The sequence below is a fragment of the Anomalospiza imberbis genome, chromosome 3, assembly GCF_031753505.1.
Source record: "Anomalospiza imberbis isolate Cuckoo-Finch-1a 21T00152 chromosome 3, ASM3175350v1, whole genome shotgun sequence".
Classification (NCBI taxonomy): domain Eukaryota; kingdom Metazoa; phylum Chordata; class Aves; order Passeriformes; family Viduidae; genus Anomalospiza; species Anomalospiza imberbis.
In genome coordinates, this window is record NC_089683.1 from 20,892,169 (window position 1) to 20,908,357 (window position 16,189).

A 16,189-nucleotide genomic window follows, 5' to 3' on the forward strand; every position below is an offset into this window, starting at 1 on the left:
CAATTTGAACAAAAATTAAAATATTTACTTTTATTGTACTTTTTTGTGTCTTTCAAACTAATTTGTCAGTGAGAGTGTAAAGAGACATTTAAGGACATCAATATGAGAATGGAAAACATAGAGATTGGACATAAGAGGGAAATGAAAAATATTTTTAGATGTTAGATTAGATATTACATTTACAGAGAGGCTAACACATTTTAGCAGATGAAGTGAATAAATACTGCTTCTGAAACAAAGATAATTAAGCAGAAACCTATGTAGTTCAAACATGTGCCCTCATGGCAATGTTTGTTGCTTTGTTTTGTAAGGGTTTTTTCCAAGTGACTAATTGAATACCAAGATGAGACACACATTTTACTTAAATGAATGCTCAAGCAATGAGAATATGGTTTTTAAAATATGCCATTATTGAAGAAAATATCTCTAATTTATTTTTTTATTAACATTGGTGCTCTTATAAAGAAAATGCTAAAAGGTTGACTATTATGAAATCAACCTTGGCGTCTTTCTAAGGAACAGAGTTCAAAATAGTGTAAATACTGGAGCAAAGTATACGAACTAAAAAATAAAATTATAGATTCTAGGCTTTTCACAAAGACATTCAGCTTTATATCTTGAATAGTTGCTGATAAAAAAGTTTAATCTTCTAATGTTTTATAAATTTAGTAGAGACAAGTTGTAAGGATATGAAGCCTGGAAGTGGAAAGCTTTGAGACCTTGCAGCTAGTGAAATTATTCAGTAAATTAAATAATAATTACCTCCTTCTCTTTTGTTATCTACTGAAAAAATAATTATTTTAGAAATTTGTTTTGACTGCATTCCTTTAATAAGTCAATTGTTGATTTTTTAATTTTCTTTGTCCTTTATTTGATAAATTTGTAATAATACAGATACATGTATGAAAAGGAAAAATGAGATTGGTGTTTGTTTGCCTTTCATGAGATATTACTCTCCTGATAAAGCTGGCCAACTTTAAAGTTATGCATTGGATTAGTTCTGTTTCATTATATGCTGTGTCTGCTTCGTTAAAATAGTTATCCTTTCTTTTCATTACTTCTCTTTCATACCTCTTCACCTTTGCAATTATTAATAAATATGTATGGACTTTGTAAAAAGGGAATTTAAAAAAAGGATAATATTTTTTAAACATTTATATGACTAAAAACCCACATTCAAAAGATAACTATATGTATTACTGTAGGAACAGGCCTCAAGAAAATAACCTTCAGTTTTTAGCTATATATAAATGAACTTTCCCAGGAGTGAATGTCTCCTGGATCACCAGTGTCTCCTCTAAAACACAGTATTAGTGGAATGCTAATTATTAATTCTCTGCCTAAATTTAAAAAAATATTGATATAACTGTCACCTTAGATTAGTGACAAGACTTAGAATCTGAAGTTTTTCCCTTATCAGACTAGCACAAATTCTTATCTATCATTCATAGATCGTTCACAGAAGTTTGATATGTGATTTTGTGGTGAAGAAGCAGTGACTCTGGGGATATGACTTTAGTCTTTGGAAGGCCATTCTAAGACAAACTTCCTATCTCTGTTGTATAAACCAAAACAAAGAACAAAAACCCTTAAAAAGATCCTTTTCCTATGCAACGTTCTATAAATTTTGCTATAGTTCTGTAGTTCACTAAGAGAAGGGAAGAACTAAAAAATCAAGTTTTTGCAGTGTTCTAAGTGTAATTTCTGACTTTTCTCTGTAGACTTCTTCAGAAATTTGTGATATTTTGTGGCTAAAATATGTTTGTTTGAAATTAGAGGATAATTCAGAGAGTATCCCTTAGATACTGTTTGCCTCCAAGTTCCTTATTTTTTCCTCCTTTTCAGATAAAAGAAAAAAAAATAAGAAAGTTCACCAAGTGCCTTAAAGTACTTTATTATATCAAGGCGAATTTGCAGAACTATAGGACAGACATGACTCAGTGTGGTGCTCCTATGCTAATTTCCAAAGTGTTAAGCAGAGATTCATCTGAGAAATAGTAGATGTGAGGAAATCTCCCGGGCTTGGGTGAAAGGAAGACAATGTTTTGCATCTTAGATTTTCTGGGTTCCTTGGAAGATGTTTATGCCATTTCTTGAAAGACCTGCAGGCAGCTAGATATGTTGTGATCATGTTTGGCCTTCCGTAACAGAGGTGACAGAACGGAAGCATTTTGCAATCCTCAAATTCTCGTTGTCGACTTGGTCAACTGTAGTCTCACTTCTTATTGCGGTTCATCCTTCCTCTAACAATCACTTCCTTGCAAAACCAGCAGCTTTGTCCTGGATTATCTAAGTATCATAAAAATGACTGTGTAAAACAGGGCTCTTTGCTAGGGGCACTTTGCCAAGTTTTTAGCAGTTAGTGCTGCACTGCAGGAAGCAAGTGCATTTATCTGCATACACATTGTTGCACAGGTGTGGAAATATGTGTGTGTATGTATCAGATATGGAAGGGAGATATAAATTTTGAGAGTACAGATTCCTCACTTCAATGTTTCGCCTGGGAACTTGTGGTTCTGCAGTTAAATGTATCATGTGTCCTCCTTTGCATCCTATCTAAAGAGAATGAGTTAGACAAAACTGAGATGTCTGTTTCAGAATAAGTCTTTTGTATGAGCTGCAAAGACTTGTATGTTCTGTTTCAAAAATCATGGATTTGCTCTGTTACTGATAGTGTTCCAGCCTGTCAGTGTGTGATATTTGAAGAGCATCAGGGTTTTTTTTTATACTGGGATGAAACTAAAGTTGCAGAATCCCATTAGCATGGCTACTTCAAGCAGATCCATCTTCTGGAAATGCAAGAGCAACAATGGTGTGTTTTCAGAGAGGTTACAACATCTAGGCAACATTTGGGCAAGTCATCTGCAGATGACAGATTATGTTGTCATGGTAAACATTTCTGGGTTGTTCTTTGCTATATTCCTGATCAGATTTAAAGTGAGGATGGCGTGTTATAGACACATGTCTAGCTCGGTCTTTGTGACTGCTGAAGTACTGTTACACACACTGGTGTAGTCATGAGAGATTTCAGGAACAGTTTTCCCCATAAATCCTCTAGCAGATATTTCTGTTCTTTCTAAATATTGTCAGAAGGTTTTGAAAGGACGATATCAAATGTAATTTTGTATATTATCAAAGCAGAAAACAAGTACATTTGGTGGCAGCTAAGGTTTCAGGAGACCACTCTTTCTTCTCAAAGCCTTTCTTCCACGCATTTTTAATATCCTTCGTAACTCCAGTAGTGTCTTACTCTTTCTATATTTTTTCCAGGTAGTTCAGATTCTTCCTCAATGTCTCAGATCTCTTTTGGGCTGTGGTATACACCTACAGTTTGAATTAAGTTCACCCACTATTTTTGCCAGTACCTGCACAAGATGTGGTTGGTGTTGTTAGACTTGCTGGGTTTGTGGTAGCAAACTTTAAAGAGTAAGTCTTTTAATTAGTAAAATTAATATTCTATGCAAAAGGAGAGCTTAGAGGAGACCTATTTCTTAATGTTTTCACATGGCACATTGGGTTTTTTCCTAAACTTGTTCTTCTGTTAAGTTAAACAGTTAATAGTTCAGACAGCCAAGGCATAGATACTGAATGACTCCAAGTGTCAAAAGATTCAGAAATTTCTCACAATTATATTTTTTCTGATAATAAATCCAATTGTCAGAAGATTAAGATTTTTTTACTGTTGATTTCAATTTCGAGATCAGAAGCCCACATAATTTTGTCTTCCTCTGAGAAAAAATAAGTTTGTGCAAAATATCTAGCAGCTACAAAAATGGTATCATATGTCACAGATTTACCCTTACAGAAGTTTATATCAATTACTTGTAGGAGGATTTTTAATATGATTAATAGTGGAAGATTAATTTAATTTATTTTTATTCTATTTTTATTTAGTAAAAGAAGTATTGAATGTTCTGAAATAAAACCAAATTTTACTGTTTAATTTTATTTGCTCACAAGATGCATAAAATATTTAGTATAACTTGGGAAATATAAGAAATGTAAATAAATAGTAGACAGTAACAACAAAAGATTCTATATTCCTTGATGAAAAAAAATGTATTTTTCAGCTATGTCAGTGTTAAGAGAGATGTATTTATTTCAGGTGCTATTAGCTTTGTTGCCTTTTGTGCCCTGGTTAATGCTAGTTTTTGGAGTTTGGGGGGAAATAGATCTGTTTTTTTGCTTTGTTGCTCTGTATGATTTTGTTTGGTTGGGGCTTTTTGTTTGGTTTTGGTTTTGTTTTTCTTCTTTAAATAAAGAATCTGAAAGTAGGTAGTTCAAAAAAATACCCTAAACTTGGCAATATGTCTTAATATTGATGGTGTTCCATCTGTGTAGTTCTGGCTCTGAATATCAACATTTCCCTTGGTATCTCATGGAAAACTATTACGGGCATATTAATAACTCCAGAGAATTTCCTTAATCTTCATTTTGCTAATCTTAACATTTAGTAATCTACACTGAGAGCTGACAGTTTTGCCACTATTAGCAGTGACTTTCAAGAGTCCTGTAGTCTTAAATTTTTATACTCCTATGGTATTTACTAGACCAACAATTGTCAGCAATAAAATACATGTTGTCTGAGGAAGCAAAGAACATTTCACGACACATAATCCTGACTTTTTAAGGAAACAATAATATGTTAATATTTCTTCTTTTCCTGCTATTTATTTAAAAAAATCACAATTGTTTCTTCACGTGGGAAAGTTTCTTGTTCTGTATATGTACCATGAAATACTTAAATAGATTATGGCTCCTGCTATGCAAATAATAATAATTCATAATTATTACCTGAAGTGATTGAGATAATTCTGAGTTTAGTCAGTCATATATGAAAAATTTTATGTAAATTTAAGGTCAAGATCTTCAATCTTTCTACTTTGACCTATTTGTATACTAGCACCTTGGTTTTCATGAACAGACACATTTGTGTGCCTGGATGAACTTCCTCCCTAGCATTTAAATAATGATTAATAAAATTACTGGTATGAAACTTCCTCCTGGTCCAAGTGTTGTTAATAAACATTTTTTAACACTTTAGTTACTTCTCTCAAATTGATTTGATTTGCTGTTTTTATAGAATTTTTTTCAAGTTTCACAGAATTGTATTGCTGTCATTCTCCATTTGGTAGTCTGTAAATACTGAACATTTTTTTTACAAAAGCAGGCAAGTTGGTTACACTACACATTTTTAAAAATTACCTGCAGAATTTGGAGATTGTATGAACCTAAATATGTTTTAATTTGTTTCTTACTAGGCTAGTATGGGATATTCTACCAGTTAAGTTGTTTAGGATACCAAGTTAGAGTATATTCATAGTGGGCATTATTCTTGAACTGTGCTGGGTTTTATATAAAGTGAAATCATGATGTGAATCATGATTTTTAGGAAAGAGTTATAGTATTTCTTCTTCAGACAATGTTGAACTACAGGTTGCTGCTGCATTTTCATGTTGCCTGCATTTAGGCAGACAGAAAAGGTTGTCTACAGTATGTCTGCTAAAGATTTAGCTGCTGAAAAAGTTCTCAGTTTCTGACTATACTTGAAATATTTGAAGATTCAATTTTTAACCTACATTTTTATATAGTTTAAAAAGTTATATATAACATTATTAAAATTAATAATTTTGTCTATAACTGTAATAAGTATGCCCATTTCATCTAGTTGAATTGAAATAGAGAATGGTATTTTCAAAGGCCTAGGTCCTATGTAAACTGAATATGAGATGTGGTGATACTAATTTTAGTTCTTTTATAGTCTATCTTGTTGTTATTAAGATAGAAATATTTAAAGAAACAAATCTCATTTTATTTTAAGAAAATAAATTATTTTCTTTAATAAAGTGTGTGCCATGCCTTCACTTAATTTATATTTGAAATAAATTAAATTAATTCTTCAGCTCTTTTTACTTGTCATATATACAGGAAACAGCTGTACTCAAAACTACAATGTTATTCTTGTTTTCTTCATCTACTGATCCACTCCCCTGAGTTTTGCAAACCGAAAAAAGAAAAAAAAACTGATTTAATTTAGATAAATAGCATGTAATCCCAAATGCACATTCATTTCACATTGTTATGATTAAACTAACAAACAAACCCAAAGACAAGGACCATCTTATCGCTTTTGCTCCAATATGACTGAATAAGTGAAAAGCTGATTAGATTTCTGGGGATGAGGGGAGAAAAGTTGGCTTCAGAGGCTGTAGTCAGCACACACTTAAGGCTTTATGCAGCATTAGAAATGTGAATATTTCCTCTGCCAACAGTGGATGAAGTTGCAAATGTAATTTAGTCCTGTAGGGGAATAAATTGTCTCAGGACTGCAGTGTTTGCTAGAGTGTAGGCCAGTGTGAGTAAGGTCAGTGCAGCCTAGAAGATGCTGATATTTTAAATTAACCTTTGCATGGAAGTATATATGTATATGTGTACACTTCTTGCTTCCATTTTTCTTCTTTTGCTAACTGTTTAGCACCTTTTCATATTACATGAAATGTCCTCTTTTGAGTAGTTGTTCTTATATGTCAGATTTGTCTGCTGAATGTGAATTTCTGCAGAAGTACCTTCCTCTTAAAGATGTTGTTTTAGAAGTATGTCTCATAAATGGAAACTTTTGTAGTGTGAGCGCTCCGTGCTTTATCTTAGCTTCTAATTTCCATGCTCTGTAATTCAACTGTAAGACTTTTTATGTATACCTAGAAGAACTCCTTCTGTTGAATAGTAATGCCTGCAGAATATTGCCTACAGATTTTAGCATGCTTTATATTTTAGAAACATACTTCTGCCTCTTTGTAGGATAAGAACCATGGTTGGTTTCTACCTAAACATAGAAATTCATTATTTTTTTTTTAAGATGGCACAATTCAACATTCATTCCTTATTTAATTTACTATGGATTTGACCCAGTAAAGTTGAAATAGCTGATATTATGGGTCAGGGTTTTTTGTTTTTGGTGGTATTGTTCTTCAGTATGTAGATTGGGGTGGACAGTTTGCAAATTTGATTTATTTTCACCATATCACTCCGTGAACCTGTCCTTTAGTCCCAGGCTCAGGGAAGGCTCAGAGGGTCATCCTGGCCTCTGCAGACACCCACTTAAAAGGAAACCTAGGCCTGCCTTAGCTTCCAGGTTTATATCTAACAAGAGCCTTGTGTTACTGGGGGATTGTAGGTATCTTTGTCCTTTTCTAGGAAAAGATGCGGCTAATTCTAAATGTAAAGTTGAACATGAGTGAGATGCAAAATGCTGTAAGTGCCACTGGATCTTGTGCATGCAAGACTAAGTTATTGTTTCTCAATCAGTGTTTAATTTCCTGGGTAGAGTCTTAAAAAAATCTGCAATTGTAAAGTTTTAGAAGCACAGATGTAACAGAAAGCAGAGAAAAACTCCATTCCTATCACTACATACTGCGACCTTCAAGACTGAATAATTCCAATCCATCTTCTGAAACCTATGCACAAATAAATTACATGATTATTATTGCACACATATACACATTTCTTTCTGACTGAGCAGATCATGAATGACTCTTACTTTGATTTGAGATCATTAATGTGAAAAGATTAAGAAATAATGTGGTGGCAAAAGGAGCTTGGTTTTGAAGACAAACATGCATTAATTGAAAAGAGATTTCCATGCAGAAAGAATGCCAGTTTCTCCTAGAGTGTATATTTGCATAAATCTTAGATAATGTCTGGCAACATTCATCTCAACAATGTATGAAAATCCTGAGCTCTTACTTAGTGCAGAGCTACAATTGATATTAGTGGAAATATTATGCAGAAAAAGAACTAGGACTTTCAGAGCAAAGAACTTCAAGCAGATTGATTTAGTCTTCTGTACCTGCTGATTATTTCCCACAAGCTTTCATCACAATTTTAGTCACTGGAATCCTCTCATGCCTTATAAAATAATAACAGAAACGTTTTTCTTTTATAATATGTGAGAAAGAAATAGCTTTCAGTATGTGGTTGGAAATATTTTTTTTTGTATCTGCTGACTTGACTGTTAATGAAAATAAAAAAAATAATGGCAGCAACTGTGTTAATAACAATTAGCATATGCAGATGAAAGTTAAACAAGCTTTTCAGTGCTGGTCTTTTAAAAATATTTCAGAAAAATCTTGACATAGTATTGTTCCAGTTACTGGAAAAATGCATTTCCAGGTGCATCAAGAGGCAGCACATCCTTCACATGCAGTACAGTTCCTAACCCAGAGCTGGTTTTGCAAATTTTGATCCCACACAATATAGCAGAAACTTGGGTGAGTTTGTTCTTTCCCCATAGCTTATTTTTCTCAGTGGTACAAACTGACTACCACTGAAAGCCTCAGCATGCTTAGCAAAAATGAATAAACCCTTACATTAATACTTCACAAAGGTCATGGTTCACTTTTTATTTGTTTTATTTAACATAGCCCATGAAAAGATAATTGGATAAATGTATTCTGTCAGATATAGGGCTTTGTACATGGTCCAACAAGTTATGTGGAAGAAAATTATAATAATTCTGTTCACTGTTTAGAATGGACTCATTGTTTAATTAGAAACTTCAAATGTTGAACTTGCTTACACTAATGTCCATTATCAGCATTCCTTATGAGACAGACTAATTATTAAAACATGGAAATAATTTATCTTTCAGTGTATGCAGAGACAGTAATCTCTTGGGGGTTTTTAGCTTGTGTTGAATTTTCATTATGCCATTAGGTTTTTTGTTTGTCAAGTATATAATAACAGTGTCCTTCTTAAGAACTGAATGTCTGTGTTTGCAAATCAGACTCCATTCTGAAAAGAAACTTTCAAGATAATTCCATCTCAACAGTCTCTGTTCCTTACCAAGAGCATCCAAAACTAGTGATGGAACAACTTTCGTCTTGTAGATTATTGTAAGTTATGGATTTTATGAACTGAAACAAGACTTTAAGTTAGTGCCATGAATGGCACATTGGATATTTTATTTTTGCCTTTTCCTCAATAACCTTCAGTATATCATACAGATATAGAAGAAAATTATTTCCCTTACTGGTGAAGAACACGTGAGTGGTTTCTGTCTTCCTTTGTTTTCTTTGTATTTACTGTGTATAAAAAACATTTAAAATAGTTTTGTGCTAGAGATAATGATTTTCACTTTTGTAGTAGTAAGCTCCTGATTGAGTGGTTGTTTAACCACTGCAATATTTACCTTATACCACAGAAGCAACAGGGAGGATCTGGAGGCTATTGCTGAAGACAAGCCAAAAATAATCTTCTCTATTTGGTCTATGATAGCAGACTCGACACTTCATCACCTAGAAAAGTTCATGCAGTTCAAATTCTAGCCTCTTCTTCTGTAAGATAAATCTGATTCTTGATACCATAAAGTTTATGTATGTGTTATATTTTCTAGATAGCCAGTTGCTGAGAATTTAAACCCAGCTTGGGAGATGTTTTTTTTTTTTTTTTTTGGAATGATTTACTTCATGTTGTAAAAGTGCTCTCATAAAAGAACATGTTATTACTGCCTCTGCCATGAGAAACTCTTTGCAGCAATCAATATCTAATTCAGGAATCATTCTGTGACATGAGAGGAGAGAGACCATGGAAGGAAATTAAACACATCCATTTCTCTTACTGAGAAAACCAAACACAGAAACATCATCTAGCACAAAAAATCAGCTGTGGATATGATAGCAGATGTAACAGAAGAGGAACAAAGACTAACTTTGTAACTGGAATTCTTGCTCTATTCCATTGATGCAGGATTTTTTCCCAATGTCATAGCCTCTAAAGCATGGTGGTTTTAACACCTGCAGTGAATTTGGCCCCATTTTAACATTTTAATATGTCTGTGGAAAACACTTGTAGCTCTGCTAAACCACATAGTACCTTTCTGCCACAATTATTTCAACAGAGCAAGCTCAGGACTTGATGTATCTGACTGAGTAGGCAACACAAACTGAAATTATTAATGTGTTTGAAATGGAACAGTTAAGGAAATTTTGCACTACGTTTTTTTCTACAAGACAGATGAGACTGAATACTTTATTCCTGCATCTGTGCTCTATTCCTAACATTATCTTTTAGAAAAATCAGCCTCTGAATATGAAGACATATAAAGACTTGTACAATATATTTTAACTAGACATTGACAAATCAATCATTCCACTCACAGTGGAAAGAAATAGGCAATTTGTTACTGTCTGCAAGAATGATGGAGATAACAGGAAGAGTTGGAGGAGAATCCAAAGCAGAACATTGACACAAGCAGAAAAAAAATACAGCCCTAGCTGACTGTGTAGTTGCCTACTATCCCTGCTGACTGATTGCAAGATCTTGCAGTTAAAGTACAATTACTACTTGGTTCTAAACAACTAGCATTCTGTAGCAAACCTGTGTTACCCTCACAACTGAAAAATGAGATTACTCATTAACATCTGATGAATTACACTTACAGTGGAAACTTCAGAAACAACCAGCTCTGGAGATATAAATTCAGTACTTAGAATTAAAAAGAATAATGTCCCATCTTGTATTCTAGAATACTGCTACAAATATATTTTTTAAATACTAGGTCATACTAAATAATATGCTATTATATGTTATTACATCTAAATTTAAAAAATATATATACAGACACTCTATATAATTTTCAGTGTATGGGGTTTTTTTGGGGGTGTTTTGTTTGTTTTTTTTTTTTTTGTGTGTGTTTTTGGTGTTTTTTTTTGTTTTTTTTTTTTTTTTTTTTGTCAAAGGCTATTTTCTCTGAATTAGGAAAATTTCTGAGAATTAGGAAAAAAACAACGAATCAACATTTGGATTACTTTTAAGTTTTAAAACCTGTAGTAGTGAATAGCACAATTTTGTAGCGAAAGAACAGTGTCCCAATTTGATCTGATCTGAATCAGCTATGATCACATCACAAAAAGCTGTGCCATTCAGTAGGGATCCAAATGACCACAGCAATGGAAGGCTCTGAGACAGAACCTAACACAGCTAGTTTTAAATAGAATCACAGAATGGTTTGGGTTGGAAGGGAAGGGAACTTTAGACCATCCAGTTCCAACGCTCCTGCCATGGTCAAGGACACCTTACACTAGACCAGGTTGCTCTGAGCCCCATCACTTTCAGGGAAGGATCATCCAAAGCTGCTTTGGCTAACTGGTTCCAATGCCTCACCACCCACATAATGAAGAATTTTTTCCTAATATCTAATCTAAATCTCTCTGTTTTCAGTATAGTAAATACATAAGGCATAAACTGTGGTCAGAATGTTTATGCCTGTTTTGTAGTGATTGATTGTATACTAAAGTTTAAATTTCAGATGACATCTAGTAAGTTTTGGTTGAGTCTGCAGAGACCTTAATTAGCTATATGATCTAAAAAGTGATAAAATGCACAGTGAAGACAATTTATGAAGTAAGAGTGACACTATTTAAGAGAAGAAACATTTTAATAAAATTTGTAGAAATGAATGATAATAGTTTTCAAACTAAAATGTGGGAACACAGCAGGGCAATTCCAAAAATATCAGAGCCTTTCTCTCTGACTGGCTTAGAGGGAGATAAATGAGTTGTAAATATTCACAGCTTTGATGTTCTCTTCAACTCACCAATTCCTTATGGAACATTTTTCACTCTGTTTTAAACATCTCTCCTGACTCACCCTGAATTTAGAACCATAACTCCCTCCATTCCTCTTTCTGTTTCTTTGCAGCATCATGTATCATACTCCATCTACTAAAATATGCACAGTAGAGAATTTTGTTTCTTGTTTGAAAAGGTAATACATTGATTAACAAATGCTGCATAATTTATCGAAGAAGTAATTGCTCATACAGTGGTGAATTAAGCTCCCTAGCTGAACTTCTGGAAAGCTTTTTTCTGGCTCTAATTTCTGGTGGAATACCATTGATACAGTGTCTCTCCTCAGGAGAAGTGGCTATAATGAATATGAACTTTATAGGGGTGACCTAAAAGTCTAGGTTGAGGTACATTTTTGAAGAGAAGTTCAGCTCTGTTGTAAAGAAAACATATCTTGGAAATGTATGGACTAAGATGACAACCTGCTTACTAATGTTTTATAAAATAAATATACTCCATAGCTGATTAACCAGCTTTCCTTCAGATGTGAGAGATCCTTCAGTCCCTGTTCCTCTTAGTTCAGAACAGGAACACTGAAGCTCAGTCTGATTTCCAGGTGAATGCTCTGGTCTGGATTAAAGTCTAATGTAGAACAGATCTCCAATGGCCTATGTAATCATTCTTTCTTTGAAAGAGTAGATGGCTGTTTATCCATAATGGTACAAGAGAAATAGACAAACACATTAACCAAAAGCAAAATTCACTCACCTGTTCTGGTTCTATTTTTAAGGAATAAAAATGAAACCAAAGAAGTGCATGGAGACAACAGCTGTGTTCAGTGAATATTTCCATTTACATAACTTCAATCTGTTTGGTATTTCCTATGGTTTACATTTTACAGTTTGAGAGATGCTAATTTCGATAATCAGATCTACAGCATGGCCTCTCAGTATATATTCTAACATGTTTAAGAGACATTTGTAGTAACACCACGTTTTGGAGAGACCATGCAGTGGATTATTATGCTTAAAATCTCACTTTTAGCAACATTAATTTTATTGAAAATTATTTGGAACACTAAAAGGAGAAGCTTGCTATGCTTGTGTCATTGTTGAGGCAGGACGGGAACAGAAGAACTCTAAGATCAGAAGGCGAGAAGAAAACTGATTTATTTCAAATGCACTGCTCTATTTATAGGGAACATTATGCAGACCAATTTCATTGGTCTTAAAGTAAAAACATCTCACACCACTGGTGCGCAGTGAATGACGCACGGTGGCAGAACATATCTATGTATCTATGAACAATGTGAACAACAAGAGAGATAGTGAATTATTTACATTCCTTTCCAACTGTCTCCCAGGTGCAGCCTGGTAGAAAACTCTCCTTTTCTCTCTGACTGAACTGAGAATATCCACGTGCTTGCTGCCAGTAGGTTTCTTGTTCATGTTTAGGATGCTGACATCAGCCTGTCTGTTGTGGATTCATTGAAATTCTTGAGTTTACAGCCCTTGATAAGCAAGGGGGTTGCTGACTCCTGGACAGCAATTTCACTGACCTTGTTTGATCCTACCTTAATCAGCTCCCAGGGATTGATTTCAAACTGATTGTAAAACAAGTACCTTCCTCAATGACTCAATAATCCAAGTCTGGCCACTTAATGCATGATTTTGATATTTTCATTGTATTTCAGAAATAAAAATAAGAAGTAATGTTCTGTTTATGATCATGTTTTGTTTATCCTCCCATCAATTTGTGTCTCTTGCCATTTTACTGCACTGAGCAGGGAGACAGCTTTGAATATTTACATCAAGTAACAAAGGCAAGATCAAGGGCTGCTCTGAGTGCATATCAAAGCTTTAATGAGTGGGTTGTTTTCCAGTTTTGTTTTTAATGAGATAAAGAAAAGGTGTTAATGCAAAGAAATAAAGTTCGTAATTAAGCATATAGTAGGAGTTAAACATACTCCTTAAACAGAATATCTCAGTTTCTTAGGCAAGCTTGATATCCAAATCCATTCTGTCCTTTGTCTTGTTTCTCAAACTGATGCACAAGACAAGACTGGCAATTGATCTACAAATTATTTCCCTCTCTTCCCAATGTGGTTTCCTTTATTTTGTCTTACTTCAATCAAGTAGGCTTTGCAAAAGTATAAATCAAACAGCTGAACGCTACCACTTTTGACTGTTTTGATTACTAACTTTTTTACCCAGAGCTGCATATTTAACATATAAGATAGCTGAATGGGTAGGCAGAGAGGCAACTTGCAACCTGAGTGCTAATAAATTAAGACCAATACATAGTTCCTATTTCTTGTATAGAAAAGTATTGAATATTTTGAAAAGTCCTTCAAATCATTCTCTGCTTCCACTGCCACTTGTCCCTAAATGTCCACGGACTGCACTTATAACGCAGCACAAGTGTGTGCTAGTAAGGATGATCAATAGAATTGCCTTGAAGGTTGTGTGAAGAGCAATGAAAACTGCTGCAGCTCTCAGAAGGTCTGCAACAGGGTGGCAATTGTTTGATCAGCTGTGGCATCCCTACTAAAGTTCTGGTGAGACTGGAGCCTCTCAGTCTTATAGAATTCAGGCATGTCAGAGCTTTGGCTGTTCCCAAAGCACAGCAATGCTGTGAAGATGGAAAGAAAATCTCTCTCAGAACTGTAGCTGCTGTGCTCTGTGTCTGAAATGTGTAAAAGCTTTAGTCTCTTAGATATATATTTCAGTAGCTGAGGCTGAGCAAGTTACCTGCTGGCACCGTTACTAGAAGAAGGTGAAATAATCTGTTCTTGGAGAAAATTCAGAACTGGAGAAGTTATTAAAAACAAAAACAAATCCACAAAGGAAACAGGGTAGAAGGAGGAAGTGCCATGGGAGCAAAAAATATTGCTGATGCAGCATTATATAGAAGTTAGGCTTGTGAGTGAGACAAAGGGTCATTACCACAAGACACTTGTACATTTTTCTGTTGACCTACTGGGCCATAAGGACAACGAAATCTTCCATAGGATCTCAGGAGACATTCTGAACTGCACAGCTGCCAGGCCTTGGACCAAGAACAATATATGCACTTTTAAATATAAAATTCATCTGTGAAATTGCTGGTCAATCAACAACCTAAGAAAGGTTAATACATTATTTGTTTAGCTGAATGCTTAGCTGCTCAATTGAGCACTTGCTTTGTCTTAAGCAGTCAAGTTAAAATATTTCGTTATGTGTTAGCAATAACCAGCTTAAGCCTGTGCTGACATTTTTTGTTGAATTAGGTATATTTTTTGACAGCTGTGGAAAAAGAGAATTTATTTGTTTTGTGGATCAATAGGGCTGCCCCACCTACCATTAAATTCCCATTGAAAACAGCATCAGCTGGTTCCTAATTATCAAGTCATCCTTATTTGTCAAGAATGTAAATCTGAATACTACAGTGAAGCAATGTTGAATGGAATGGAAAAAAAATTGATTTAAGGGCTATATATTAAGAATTTCAAGGATGAATGTAAACATTTCTACTGTGCTGTACTTGTATAATTATGTTACCAAAAATACAAAGCTGAAATTAAAAATTACTTAAAATTATAAAACCCTGAAATATCTGAAATTGGACCTGTTTATGAATACTTTCTGTATGCAAACTCATGTTTTAAGAGCCAATTTTCCTTGAGAACATTGCTGCTGACTTATGTCTATTTTATCAAACTAGTGCATTTTTGATATACAGATATCCCATAATACCTCCAGCAGTTAACTCATCCCTTGTAAGCACAGAATGAAGTTTAATTTGCTGTTGAACTGTCAGGTGTCTTTGCTGACACAAAAACAACACAAGGCTGTTTTTCTTGCAAAAGACATTCAGGCAAAAGTGTATATGTATTCAAAGTGAGGTCTTTTATCATTTTAATCAGTTTTGAGCTCATTATGTTCAATATAATTTATTTACTATTTAATGTAGCGCCCCATTGGTGAGAAACATAAGCAGTTAATGACCTGCAAAATGCTTCTATGTAACTAAATTCTAAAAGCATTTGACAATTAATTGAATTAACTATGTCTTGAAACCTGCCATTCTGGGAATATTCTAGCGATTGATAAAAAAACTGTTTTCTATACATAAAGCAACTTTTTCTCTGCTTACAGCTGTGTCCATGATTTTCACTGTGTATCAGGGTACATATATGTAAGGAGTCATCAGAAAAATGGCCTTAGACTTAGTAGTTTTAATATAAAAACTTATATTCTCATTTTAGATAAAAACTATGCCACAATTGTTCCTACTAGATCACTTGAATATTTGAGCTGTGTATTTATTTTTTCCTGTAAAAAGAGGTTGGAATGGCTGGAGAAAAGTATTTTGACAAGCTGTCCAACCTCTTGCTCACAAGTGCTATTTTAGCCTAGATTTTTAAGCAAGGTTTTTATTTATTTATTGGTCAATCTGAGGGAAAAAAAAAAGTGGGAAAACAAATGCACTGGAAGTGGCACTGTCCAGGATGATCACTTCGGTAATGTCAGTTAGGATGAAGATTTTTAATTTGTTTTCTATTTTACATGTTTTATGAACCCTTCCATCATGTTGTCCTCTGCACTGCAAGTCCACAGCAGAATTCCTGCGGAACAGGGCTCAAG

At 34.1% G+C, this 16,189-nt stretch overlaps 1 protein-coding gene across 25 annotated transcripts in view; it reads left to right on the plus strand.

Moving 5' to 3' along the window:
• DLGAP2 (DLG associated protein 2) overlaps window positions 1-16,189 on the plus strand; it is a 452,231-nt gene that overhangs the window by 222,084 nt on the left and 213,958 nt on the right. The gene's annotated exons all lie outside the window — the stretch shown is intronic.